Genomic DNA, 13,677 nt, shown 5'->3' on the forward strand with positions numbered 1-13,677 from the left:
GTTGTGATGGTGCCGGATGATATTCCGTTGTGTTTTATATGTCTATCTCATCATATATATCTGCTGATATGTGCTGCTATTTGAATTGAATTGATCTGAAAACAAACAGAAAAAAGAAAAAAAAAGCAAAAGCAAACTATGCCGACGGCTAGGCCGTCGGCATAGGGCTAGCGTGAGCTCCCAGTAGCTGACACGTGGGCGCCTATGCCGACGGCATGGCCGTCGGCTTAGTTTAAAACTGTGCCGACGGCTAGGCCGTCGGCATAGGCGCCCACGTGGCAGCTACTGGGAGCTCTGTATGAAGGACTATGCCAACGGCACGGCCGTCGGCTTAGTTTCAAATTATGCCGACGGCAGGGCCGTCGGCATAGGCCTGGTCCTAGAGCAGCGGCTGGTAGCCACGTGGCACCCCTATGCCGACGGTCTGGCCGTCGGCATAGGTTTTGACTAAGCCGACGGCCAGGCCGTCGGCATAGGGGTGCCACGTGGCTATCAGCCATTGGGCGGACTTGACGGCGGCCGCCGTTAGGCGTGATAGTTGCCGACGGCCTAAGCCGACGGCCTCCCTGGCTGTGCCGACGCATATGTTGCCGACGGCCCTATGCCGACGGGGGCCGTCGGCATAGGTCTACCCCGACGGGACTCAGGCCTATGCCGACGGCCCTTGCCGTCGGCATAGGGGGCGATTCCGGTAGTGGCTGTCCACAGAAACCGCCCACGATGATGCCACACTCACAGTCGGCTCATAATTTTTACGGTCGGTCCCAACAAAAGCTACCTGGGAAACTCGCTCCACATTCCACATGTGTTCCCTTTCCTTAAGAAACGATATATGTGTATATATGCATAGCAAAGTGAGTATTGCATATACACACATAGTCTTCGAGTTCATCTGCCCTGTCTAATTCACCTAAGAGGTCAGAGCATCAAGGGTGATGCAAGACAACACATCTTCTTCCCAGCCGAGCTAACCTCATCCGAAATGCATGCAGACTACCATGAATCTTCAGAGCAGTGCAGAGCAGCAGAGCTTTATTACAGGAGAGAGCACGCCGTGGGGTGCGTTCATCTGGAACTTCACCTTCTGCTGGGGGTGCTCTTGTCAATGCTCAGCCGTGCACCACGCCAACAATTGCCCAAAGCTAGCCGTTGTTTTCGTCTTATCTCCAGCTGGTGATGGAGTTCACGCCAGGATCTGACCATCTCCGAGTCTAATCTGTAAGAGAAGGTCAAGTATTTCAATCAACTTTAGTTTGCCGATTATCAGCATCTGGTGATCCATCTGGAAGGAGGCCCAGGAGAGGCAGAGGCAGCAGGGAGCTGAGGTTGCAGATCACGATCAGCAGAGCCAGATTGTCGAAGTTGTCCCTTGTGACACCCAGAAACTGAGTTAGGCCCGCGCCCACCAGACCGCCAGCGACACTTCCCGCGTTCGAAATGGACATCAGGGTGGCGAACAACGTCGCTTCCACTCCCAGGGGACACAACCTCGCAGCCAACACCAACACGGGCATGAAGGAAGCCTACAGAACAATTTTGAACATCCTAAGTGTTTATGTCAGAAGGGTAATTTCTAAATGTGAAAAGGAGAGCAGAAACGACACGGTTCAAGACCAGGTGCATAATATTAATATCAAGTACCGAGATTATGCAAACACTTAGCCCTCGAGTTAACTAGTCATTGCAATAATGTTTCATACCTGACCAAGGACTGTGAGAATCAAGGAATCCCCAATGGAGAACCATTCATCACTTATCCCCAGCTTCCTATTGAGCCCAGTGACAAGAAGAACCTGGAAGTGGAAACACACAAGACCTAAGCATGATTTGCCAACAAAGAGTAAGTAGGACTGCTAGAATAAGTACGCAGAGAAGAGGACCTGTGTCATTCCAAGGGCAGAACCTAAAATTGTTGTCACAAGAAAGATTTTTCTTAGTGGAACTGCCTTCAGGAACGAATTATATATTCCGACGCCCAGCAAGGATGCAACAGATGTAACGAGTGTGACACGCCCTAGAAACTCTGGAGTGAATCCAATCTTGTTTGTGCTGAAATTCAATAGAGTAACATAATCAGCCATATTAAAAAGATGACGATCACACAAAATACTAAGGTACATATGTACAACCAAGTAGCTTACGGTCCTGTTCCCTTTTGTATTTAGAGTTTTGTAACACTAGCATCTTAGAAACTTCATATTTTTCTTCAGAATCCAAAAGTATGTTTACAGAATATAGAGCCAGGTCTAACAGAACAATCCATAGCAATCAAGTAATCAAATAATCGAGTCTGTTGAACATACACGAAATAAAACATGGCAGAATCCGACTGTGGTGTCGCTTGCCAAAGGAATATGAACAAAGTAGGCAAGAAAATGTTCGGTTGCTTTACAGCAGTCCAAATCTGCCTGATCTGCTGCTTAGAGCTTTCAATCAACCTTGAACTTGAAAGTGAGATGGAACGTTCCTCAGTAGGCAAACGCTTTTCATTTACAAGAACTGCAACAGCAGATGTCATCAGGGGTAAAAATGCTGTAACACCAAAGACAAATCTGCATTTAGTGAAACACCTGATCAGTGAAGTGTAATATGAGAGGTGTCATTAGCTTTTACAAAGTTCCTTCGCGCCAAGGAGCAAACCTTACACCATAAGTATCCACAAGAGAACCACTGAAGTATGCGCTCACAATTGCCCCAAAGGCTGAAGATCCCCAACACAGTGACTGGAGAGATCCAGATGTGCTCTGTGACTCACCCCGAGCTCTCTCAACAACCATAGAATCAACCACCTGCAGTATTTTCACTTCTCGTTAATGACAAAACAAACTACGAGTACTAACACTAGTATCTTGACATGGGTCAAACACAAAGATGAGCTCATTAGGTACAGAAGGAGATATTTCTGTTTTTAGAATATATTTCAGATATTCTTTCTGAACTTTTGACAAGTGAGGCCCATACTGAGTTGAGTTCTTTGAACAATGTATCAAATATCAACATAAAATAAATTGCATATATGATCTATGTTGAGCTCCTTATGATTTAAAAAACAGTTCAAAATATATTCGGAGCATCATGAATTACATAATCCTCCTATTATCAGGCTGTGTCATGATAGCACGTGCATATGACTGCTGCTACAGGGGATGACCAAACCTAACGGAAATGCTAGCAAGTTGTGCTCCACTTGAAACAGTAAAAGCATTGGATCAGACCATCCCATTATGGACCAATTCGAGCTGTACTCCTAAAGGGGTTTATCATTTTCTGAATGTCAAACTGTCAAGGATTAAACAAAACTGAGTAACTAACTACTACACCAGCAGGATGTTTGCTTTATTTATAAAGCAGGGTGAAAGCCTATTTCGAGAACTACTACACCAGCATAATTGATGATCAATTCAAAGGAAAAAATAAAATATTGTGAACATACTTTTTCTGCTCACTTACAACATCAGAGAAGGCAACTGCAAGAGATCCAAGAATAATAGAGAGCGCTGCACTGTACTTGTCATCCACAATTGTTGCCATCAAACTCCATGAAATTGCTCCAAGGAGTCCTGGTTTTTTTTTTAGAAAAGGAGGATGACCCCCGGCCTCTGCATCTGGGCGATGCATACGGCCACTTTATTAATTATTTTCACAAGACTTTACAAAGTAATACAATAGTAAGACTAAAGCCGCCGTCTAAGCAACAAACTGTCGCTATACCTATCCAGTTGATGAAGGGGCGCAGATAGCCTGAGCCTAATACCAAACAGACATCGCAGCCAAACATAACATCTAAGACCTGAGGTCCCATCCAGGACGCCTGCCGGGCATGGGTCTCACCGGTCCGGCGTGCTCTCATAGGCCGCCGCCGCCAACTGCCACCGCTCCATCTTCAGATAGAATGAGGTATGACCTTCTTCGATATCCAAAGAGGGGGACGGAATCACTGCATCATAAATCAAAACAATATAGTGTCATGATTCAAGTACGTGCAACATAAAAGAGCAGTAGGAATGAGATTTGATATTTCGGTGAGACCTGATAAAACCAAAAAGAGGCTTGACCAACCACGCCAAGGCTGAGAAACCAATTATAACTGCAATCTAGATAACATGAACCAAATTAATCTCTGTGCCAGCAGGTATTGCCCAAGGTTTAAATTGTTACAAGAAAAAAAAACTTTTGACATACACTCATACTATGTTTTAACTCAACTGGAACAAAACCATGCATGCGTAGAGAAACTTGAAAAAGATAACCGTATATAAAGAAAAAAGTTATAACTACAGCAAGAAAACAAAGATAGTGGCAGCCATACCTCTGCTGGATCAAGCTGAAGATCATCTTTCAAGTAAAAGCTGACAACAAGTCTGGAAAGGCCCAAAACTCCTTGCACAAAATAAACAGTGGCAACAACCACGCTATCTGGGGACAAATCCACCTGAATGCCTTCGAGTAACCTGACTTGGACTTGCTACTGCATAAACCATCTGTCCCGCGTTGATTGTTTTCCCATTTTTTTTTTGGAGTATAATGTCCGGCCCTCTCTTTCATATCGGTCTTTTGGTTGCATCGGCTAGAGCATGCACTTTTACATGGTATCAGAGTCAAGAAGTCTTGAGTTCAAGATCCGGCTGGCGCAATTAAATTGCAGCCCACTTTCGATCCACGTTTAGGCCTAAGGAAGCCACACGTGAGGGGGGGTGTTGACGTATAATGTGCTGCCTAGTCTCTTACATCAGATCAGTCTTTTGGTTGCATTGGCTAGAGCATGCACTTCTACATAGTATCAGAGCCAAGAGGTCTTGAGTTCAAGACCCGCCACACGTGAGGGTGAGTGTTGACGTATAATGTATTGCGTAGTCTCTTTCATCAGACCGGTCTGATGGATGAACTGGTTAGGTGCATAAACTTACAACCAACAAGTTCAGGGTTCAAAACCCAGTAAACGCAATAAATAATTGTGGCCTGCCCCCCGCTTACGCTGCCCACGTCATATAGCTTCAAAGGAGCATAAACGTGAGGGGGAGTGTTGGAGTATATTGTCCGGCCCTCTCTCTCAAAATCTCCATTCCTAGTGTCCCCTTTAGTCGAAGTTGTCTGAATTACTGGCCTGCACTTCCTACAGCACATAATATGATAGGAATGATAGTGCATCTCACAACATTGTCGAAAACTAAATATTAAAGAAGCTTTGTCCAAGAAGTACAAAGCAAAAACACCAGCCCATGACATCAGGTCGGCAGTGCCACCCACCCGCGTCCACCGCTGAGACCCATTGTGCCACGCCGTGGTTGATGCGGTAGATGCAACGCAACACCGCATATCCCCAATGTTGTGTAGCCATTCCTAATGTTTTCTGAATTTACCGTTCGCCAGGTATAGATGAGTCTGCGCTTTAAGTAATAAAGCGCCCCTTTTCGAAAAAGTTGAGTCTGGCCATCATTCTGAATTCGCTCACTTTGCTAGGTTCTTATAATAAACATATAGGCATTTCCCACATTTACATGCATCGCATTTAGGACGTGGATTTTTAGAGCACTTGCACCCCGGCCCTGCTATCCTAACTCTTCAATACCACTTTAAGATCCGTGCGGCACAACTAACTTTCTATATGAAATTTTCCCTTTTTTGTTTCTCTCATACAAAACATATCTTGAAGTTCAAAGCTTTGCAGTGTGGCAAAACTTTCTAACTAGAATCTAAGATAAATCTTTCAGATTTTTTTATCAAACATAAATATATAGTCCGACATAAATACTAGAAAAATGTTTTTTTAATCAAACAAAACTTATTTTGTATATTTATGTTTGACAAAAATCTGAAAGATTTATCCTAGATTCTAGTTAGAAAGCTTTACCACGCTGCATAGATTTGAATTTTAAGATATGTTTTGAGTGGGAGAAACAAAAAAGAGAAATGTGCTTGCATGAATCGCGATGCAGAAAATGGATGGCTAGATAGAGAGGGCCTGGAAGCAGGTGCTCTATCTCTACTCCTAATGTCTGAGTTGGTGAATAGTATCCATGGTTTATTTTCGTCCATTTTATTTCGCTGGTTTTTTTGGTCCCTCCCCCACCACCACTCTCCATGCCGGTTTATGTTTCTCTTCGCTCTTTTTTTAGCAAAGCAGCACTTTCCTAAACTTTCCTAACTTATCTAAATCAACCAATCTCTCTTATTAATGCAATTTATTTTAGAAAACAAATAATGGATTTTCTGGAGACAAATAATGGATTTTATGGAAATTAACATGTAAATGTCTACCATATCTAAAAAAAGTAAGGTTCCTTTTGTCCTGCACAATCTTCGTCCACCCCTAGATTCACACCCGCCCGCGTGAAACAGAACAACAAAAAAATTTGGGTGCACATCTCACCTCACCAAACAGAAAAAACCTAGCGCTACTGCTTACCTCTCGCGTGTACGAATTGGGGCAGCGGCGGCCGTCCAGAGCCTCCCACAACGACACCAACGCCCATCTCATTTATGCGTCTGCACTATTTTCCATTGCATCAACCTTCTCCAGCGCGTGTTGGATCGATGGCATGCGTCTCTGCATGTGTGTGCGAGTGGGCATACGTGATTTGTCCATGGCGGGCATGCGAGTGTGCTGTGTTGGGTGTGTTTGTCCCGTGGATGCCCTGTGCACCTGTAGGATCTAGACGGCTATCTGTCGCCGAGCTCTGCCATCCCGCACCCTAGGACTGACCTCGACGACCTGATCAGAGCAGGTTCGAACCGATATACCTTTTTTTTCATGGTCTTCCCACCCCATCCCCTATCATCCGATGCATCAAGAATCGAGGGTCACGGCTAATATAGGAGGGTTGATGATCTATAAGCAGCAGATCAATGGCCATGGAGATGGAGCCTGGAGCCAAGTAGCAGCTTTCCGGTTTAAGGTTAGGTTATTTGTTCTATTGTTACAATTGTGGGATCATCGATTTTGACTCTCAGTGTAACATATGGCTTATTTTTCCAGCTTGTTGACCTAGATGGTTAGCATCGCCGCCGCTAATCAAGAGCGCGGGGGGTGTCCAGGCGTGGCTGGGTGGTGACCTCGTGCAGATTGCAATCTGGAGGTAGGAAAAGGAGGTGCGCGTGTGTTGTGTTCAGGTACTGCATGCTTGCAGCCGATTCATTTATGAGAATTGTAACTTTCTTTTCAGTTTCCTCACAGCAATCTCTTATTGTTTGCAAGGAATTTGAACTCTATTTCAACGCTATCAAGATCCCATTGTGCTGCACCATCAGATTGTTACCATTTTGCTGGAGGAAGTTTGATATGATTTTTCATGGAAGGTATTGAGAGAAGGAGAGATTCAACACACATTGCATTAGCTCAGAGGCTGGGTTTATATACAGTTACAAGACCACAGCCGTGGCTAGATCGTGTGCCACTACGCCTACCACTGCGCCTACCACTACGGCCACTACGGGCACTACCACAGTCTAGCCGTGAATACAACTGCACAGGCTGAGAGCATTGGCAACACACGCACACACACAGACTACGTCTGCTGACACCCCCCCCCGGCAGTCGTGACGTCGGAGGAGGAGACACAAAGACTGGAGCGGAATTCTCTGAAGATGTCTCCTGGCAGCCCTTCAGTCATCACATCGGCGAACTGCTGTCGCGTGGGGACATGCAGGACGCGGAACTCGCCCAACGCGACGCGCTCTCGAACGAAGTGGATGTCGAGCTCGACGTGCTTCGTGCGCCGGTGGTGGATAGGGTTGCTGGAGAGGTAGACTGCTGAGATATTCTCGCAGAAGACCAGTGTGGCGGAGCGCACTGGGCAGAGCAGCTCGCTGAGGAGCTGCCGGAGCCAGACGCATTCGGCGACTGCATTGGCCATGGCGCGGTACTAGGCTTCCGTGATGGAGCGGGACACAGTGGCCTGTCGTTTGGACGACCAGCTGACGAGAGCGTCGCCAAGGTAGATGCAGAACCCTGAAGTAGAGCGGCGTGTATCCGGGCAGCCAACCCAATCGGCGTCGGTGTAGGCGCGCAGGTCGAGGCTCGTCGAGGCATGAAGATGGAGCCCGAGTTCGGTGGAACCTCGAACGTAGCGAAGCACATGTTTGAGCAGAGCCAGATGCCCGGCGCGCGGGTCGTGCATGTGCAGGCACACTTGCTGCACTGCGTACGCCAGCTCGGGCCGCGTGATCGTGAGGTACTGCAGGGCACCTGCCAGGCTGCGGTACGCAGTAGGATCATCAACAGGCGGGCCGTCGGCAGCGAGCAGCTTGGCCTTGGTGTCAACTGGAGTGGCGACGGGCTTGCATGTGTCCATGCCAGCGCGCTCGAGGATGTCATCCGCGTACTGCTCTGGGAAAGAAAGAATCCTGACGGCGAGCGAGTGACGCGGATGCCAAGGAAGTAGTGCAGATCACCGAGATCTTTCATGGCGAACTCGCTGGTGAGCTTGGAGACGATGCGGTGGAGAAGCGCAGCGCTTGATGCAGTGAGGATGATGTCGTCCACGTACAGCAGCAAGAAGGCAGCATCCGCACAGTGGTTGTACAGGAACAGCGAACTATCAGAGCGCGTGGCGCGGAATCCGATCATGCTGACGAAGCCGGCGAACAACAGGAACCAGGCCCGCGGCGCTTGTTTCAGGCCGTACAGGGACTTGGTGAGCCGGCATACATGATCGGGTTTGGCTGCATCAACAAAGCCAGCGGGCTGCAAGCAGTAGACCTCTTCCTGAAGATCACCATGGAGAAAAGGCATTTTTCACGTCGAGTTGATGGACGGGCTAGCGCCTGGAAGCAGCGATAGTCAGAACGGCGCGAATGGTCGCCGGCTTGACAACGGGCGAAAAGGTCTCACCGTAATCGACTCCTGGGCGCTGTCGGAAATCGCGGACAACCCATCTCACCTTGTACCACTCGAGCGAGCCATCGGCGCGAGTTTTGTGGCGATAAACCCATTTGCCGATGATGAGATTAGCGAGGCGGACGAGTGTGACGCCCCCGATTTAATCGTACACTAATCATACATGCAAGCGTGTACGATCAAGATTAGGGACTCACGGGAAGATATCACAACACAACTCTACAAATAAAAAGTCATACAAGCATCATATTACAAGCCAGGGGCCTCGGGGGCTCGAATACAAGAGCTTGATCATAGACGAGTCAGCGGAAACAACAATATCTGAGTACAGACATAAGTTAAACAAGTTTGCCTTAAGAAGGCTAGCACAATCTGGGATACAGATCGAAAGAGGTGCAGGCCTCCTGCCTGGGATCCTCCTAACTACTCCTGGTCGTCGTCAGCGGGCATCACGTAGTAGTAGGCACCTCCGGTGTAGTAGGAGTCGTCGTCGACGGTGGCGTCTGGCTCCTGGACTCCAGCATCTGGTTGCGACAACCAGAAGGAAAGGAAAGGGGAAAAAGGAGGAGAAAGCAACCGTGAGTACTCATCCAAAGTACTCGCAAGCAAGAAGCTACACTACATATGCATGGGTAAATGTGTAAAAGGCCATATCGGTGGACTGAACTGCAGAAAGCCAGAATAAGAGGGGGATAGCTAATCCTTTCGAAGACTACGCTTCTGGCAGCCTCCGTCTTGCAGCATGTAGAAGGGAGTAGACTGAAGTCCTCCAAGTAACATCACATAGCAATAATCCTACCCGGCGATCCCCTCCTCGCATCCCTGAGAGAGAGCGACCACCGGTTGTATCTGGCACTTGGAAGGGTGTGTTTTATTAAGTATCCGGTTCTAGTTGTCATAAGGTCAAGGTACAACTCCAAGTCGTCCTGTTACCGAAGATCACGGCTATTCGAATAGATTAACTTCCCTGCAGGGGTGCACCACATACCCCAACACGCTCGATCCCATTTGGCCGGACACACTTTCCTGGGTCATGCCCGGCCTCGGAAGATCAACACGTCGCAGCCCCACCTAGACCAACAGAGAGGTCAGCACGCCGGTCTAAACCTAAGCGCACAGGGGTCTGGGCCCATCGCCCTTAGCACACCTGCACGTTGCGTACGCGGCCGGAAGCAGAACTAGCCCCCTTAATACAAGAGCAGGCTTACGTTCCAATCCGGCGCGCGCCACTCAGTCGCTGACGTCACGAAGGCTTCGGCTGATACCACGACGCCGGGATACCCATAACTACTCCCGCGTAGATGGTTAGTGCGTATAGACCAAATGGCCAGACTCGGATTAAATATCCAGATCTCGTTAAGCGTGTTAAGTATTCGCGAACGTCGACCAGGGCCAGGCCCACCTCTCTCCTAGGTGGTCGGAACCTGCCCTGTCGCTCCGCCTCAAAGATCCACTCGCGGGTGCTCCTCAAGCCGACCCGTCTTTAGTCACCACATGTATCATGTATAAAGTATATAGTATATACCCGTGATCAACTCCCGAGTGATCACGGCCCGATAATATAGCATGGCAGACGGACAAGGATGTAGGGCCACTGATGAAAAACTAGCTTCCTATACTAAGCATTAGGATTGCAGGTAAGGTAACAACAGTAGTAGCAAGGACAGGCTATGCATCAGGATAGGAATAACGGAAAGCAGTAACATACTACACTACTCTAATGCAAGCAGTATAGAGAAGAGTAGGCGATATCTGGTGATCAAGGGGGGGGGCTTGCCTGGTTGCTCTGGCAAGAGAGAGGGATCGTCAACTCCGTAGTCGTACTGGGTAGCAGCGGCGTCGGTCCCGGTGTCTAGCGAGAGAAGAGGGGGGAGAAACAATAAATATTTAAGCAAACAGATGCATAGCGATGCATGACATGACAAGTATCGGTGCTAGGGGTGCCCTATCGCGGTATGAGGTGATACCGGTGAAGGGGGGAAACATCCGGGAAAGTATCCCCGGTGTTTCGCGTTTTCGGACAGATGAAACAGAGGGGGAAAGTTGCGTGTTCGCTATGCTAGGGATGCGTGGCGGATAAACGGGCTGCATATTCAAATTCGTCTCGTTGTTCTGAGCAACTTTCATGTACAAAGTTTTTCCATCCGAGCTACGGTTTATTTTATATTAATTTTAAAAGATTTAAATCATTTTTAGGATTTATTTATTTAATTTAATCAACCTTATCCAGAATAGTGTCTGCTGACGTCATCATGACGTCAGCAGTCAACAGAGGTGTTGACTGGGTCACTGACGTGTGGGTCCCGCATGTCATAGGTACAGTAACCTAATTAACCTATTAATCAGTTTAATTAGTTAATTAGGTTCCTAATGTTTAATTAGCTTAATTAAATGGGATTAATTAAGTTAATTAATTAATCAATTAACATTTTTATTTACTTATTATTAATTTCCTTTTTTTTTAATTCATTCACAGGGGGGTGGGCCCCGTTGTCCAGTGGCACAGTGGCCTATCGGGGCGGTTACGGGTGCTGGAGCGTTGCCGACGCCCGACCCGTATGAGGGTCGAGCGGGCACTGATGGGCGCCGGCGTCGGGCGACCACCAGGGCCGCAGAGAGGCCGGCCAGGAACGGCACCGGCGAGCTCGGCCGAGTGGCGAACTGCCGCAGAGGTCGGCGGGGGTCGCGCGAGAGGGCGGTGGAGGTGGTTGCGGCCAGAGACGGAAAGGGCCGGAGCTGCGCGGGCGCCAGGCGGCGAGCAGTGGCTGCGGTGGCGGCACGGGCCGGTGCACGCGGAAGGGCGCAGACCACGGTGAGGAACGGCGAGGCGCAGGTGAGGGGCGCCGTCGGCGCGAGCGGTGCCCGGGGCGAGGCCGTGGCCGGGGCGGTGCGCTGCCCGCGGTGAAGCAGCGAGCAGGGGCCGTGGCGGGGGAGCCTAGTGGCGTGGAGCGTGCGACGGGTGAGGCCACTGAGGGCGGGCGGCGCGAGCTACGACGCGGGCGTGCGAGTGCGACGAGCGGCCGGAGTGGGCGGGCATGGCGTCGGTCGCGCGGACGAGGCCGCGGCGCACGGGAGGAGGGGAAGGAGGGTAGGGGGTGGATCCTCACAGGGGAGCTGCAGGGGTTCGGGCAGCGGGGGAACGAGGAGGTGGACGGGGACGACGCGCGTAGACGGGGAAGTCCGGCGGCGTCCGGGACGGCTTCGGGCGACGGAGTCGGGGTCGAGGCGGCGATGGCGGGGCGGCGCCAGGAGGAAGCAGAGGCGCTAGGAGGTCGGTCGGGGAGGAGGGTTGAGGAGGCGGTGTGGGAAGGCGACGAGGTCGAGCGGCGGCGGCGACGGGGATCGACGGCGGCGTCGGGCGCGCCGCCCAGATCCAGAACGGGGAAGGAGGAGGAGAGGCGTGTGAGGGGGTGTCGGGCACGAGCGCTTCGCCTCTGGGCGTGCGGCGGCGCGAGGGATGGCGAGGGGAGTGAGGGGGTCGAGTGGGAGGAGTGGGGAGCCAGCTAGGGTTAGGTCTCAGGGGGGGTGGGGATAAGGTGCGGCCGGCTGGGCCGGCCCGTTCGGACGGCGAAGGCCAGCTGGGCCACTTGGCCCAGCGGGGGGGGGGGGGGTTCTGTTTTTTTTTTGGTTTGACCTTTTCTTTTTTTCTATTTTTCTTTTCTGTTTTCTTTTAGCTCCTAATTATTTTAGTTTCTTTAAAATACCAGGTTAGCACCTAACTTAGTATCATCAAAATAGGCCACTGCCAAACCTAGTTAGGACCCAAAATAAATTAGTATAATGTATTTTTCAAAAGCAATTAAATTATTAGTTTAGCCACTGTTTTTAATTAGTTTAGGGCACTTAAACACTTTGTAAAAGGTTTGTTCCACCACAAAATCTAGTTAGGGATCATTTGCCACATGATGAACATTTTAGTTTTGATGTTTGAAAACTTTTATTGTTTGCTTGATTTTGACTTTGAATTTGAATCGGTTTTGGCCTAACGGTAGATTATCAATAGTAACCGGGGTGACGTGGCATGATTATCGTTGGATTACTGTAGCTTGATTACCCGGGCGTTACAACGAGAAACCAGCTCCCAAGTGCAATTGCTGACAAGAGCAGCGAACTCGTCGCGCATCGCGGCGAGCCAGTTTGGATCGTGGAGCGCGGCGCGAACGGAGGTGGGGAGCATAGAAGCGCCGGCAGGCGGCGCAGTGTCGACGACACAGGCGAAGTCGCGGGCATAGCACACGTTGGGTCGGAAGACCCCAACGCGCGCACGCGTGACGACACCGGGAGGTGGCGGTGGCGCGGGCGGCGTTGTGGAACCAGTAGACAAAGAGCCAGCCGATCTCAGCATGATGGAACACGTAGAAGATCCAGCCGAATTTGAATTAGTGGCGCTCGCGGTGCCAGACGGGCCACACGGGCCGTGCGATGAGGATCGGGGGCGGAGTTTAAAACAGGGGAGCGTGCACACGGCAGAGAGGCAGCCCGACCGTTGGATGGCGATCCAGCGGCTCCGTTTGAATGGAGAGACGCGGGCGGGGTCCTAGCGATGGCGTGAGAGGGCGAACGCAGGGGCGAACAGAGCCCGCCGGCGAGGGGTGGAGAGACGGGAGGGGGACACATGGGGCGGCGATGGTTGGTGGAGCGATGGCAAATGGAAAGGTGTGCTCATCAAACCGGACATGCCGGGAAGTAAGGACACGACCAGAGGCGCGATCGAAACACCGATAGCCGCGGTGATCGGACGAGTACCCAAGGAATACGCAGACCACAGAACAATGATCAAGCTTGTGGCGAGAGGTAGCCGAGGTGTTTGGACAGCACAGGCAACCGAAACACGGAGGGGA

At 50.1% G+C, this 13,677-nt stretch overlaps 1 pseudogene; it reads right to left on the reverse strand.

Annotated features, from left to right (window-relative positions):
* Positions 1 to 1,238: 1,238 nt before the first annotated feature.
* LOC125527234 (uncharacterized) lies at positions 1,239 to 13,181 on the reverse strand (annotated as a pseudogene).
* Positions 13,182 to 13,677: the final 496 nt, after the last annotated feature.

This window comes from Triticum urartu, chromosome 5A, assembly GCF_056163025.1.
Source record: "Triticum urartu cultivar PI428250 chromosome 5A, HENAU_Tu73, whole genome shotgun sequence".
Lineage (NCBI taxonomy): Eukaryota > Viridiplantae > Streptophyta > Magnoliopsida > Poales > Poaceae > Triticum > Triticum urartu.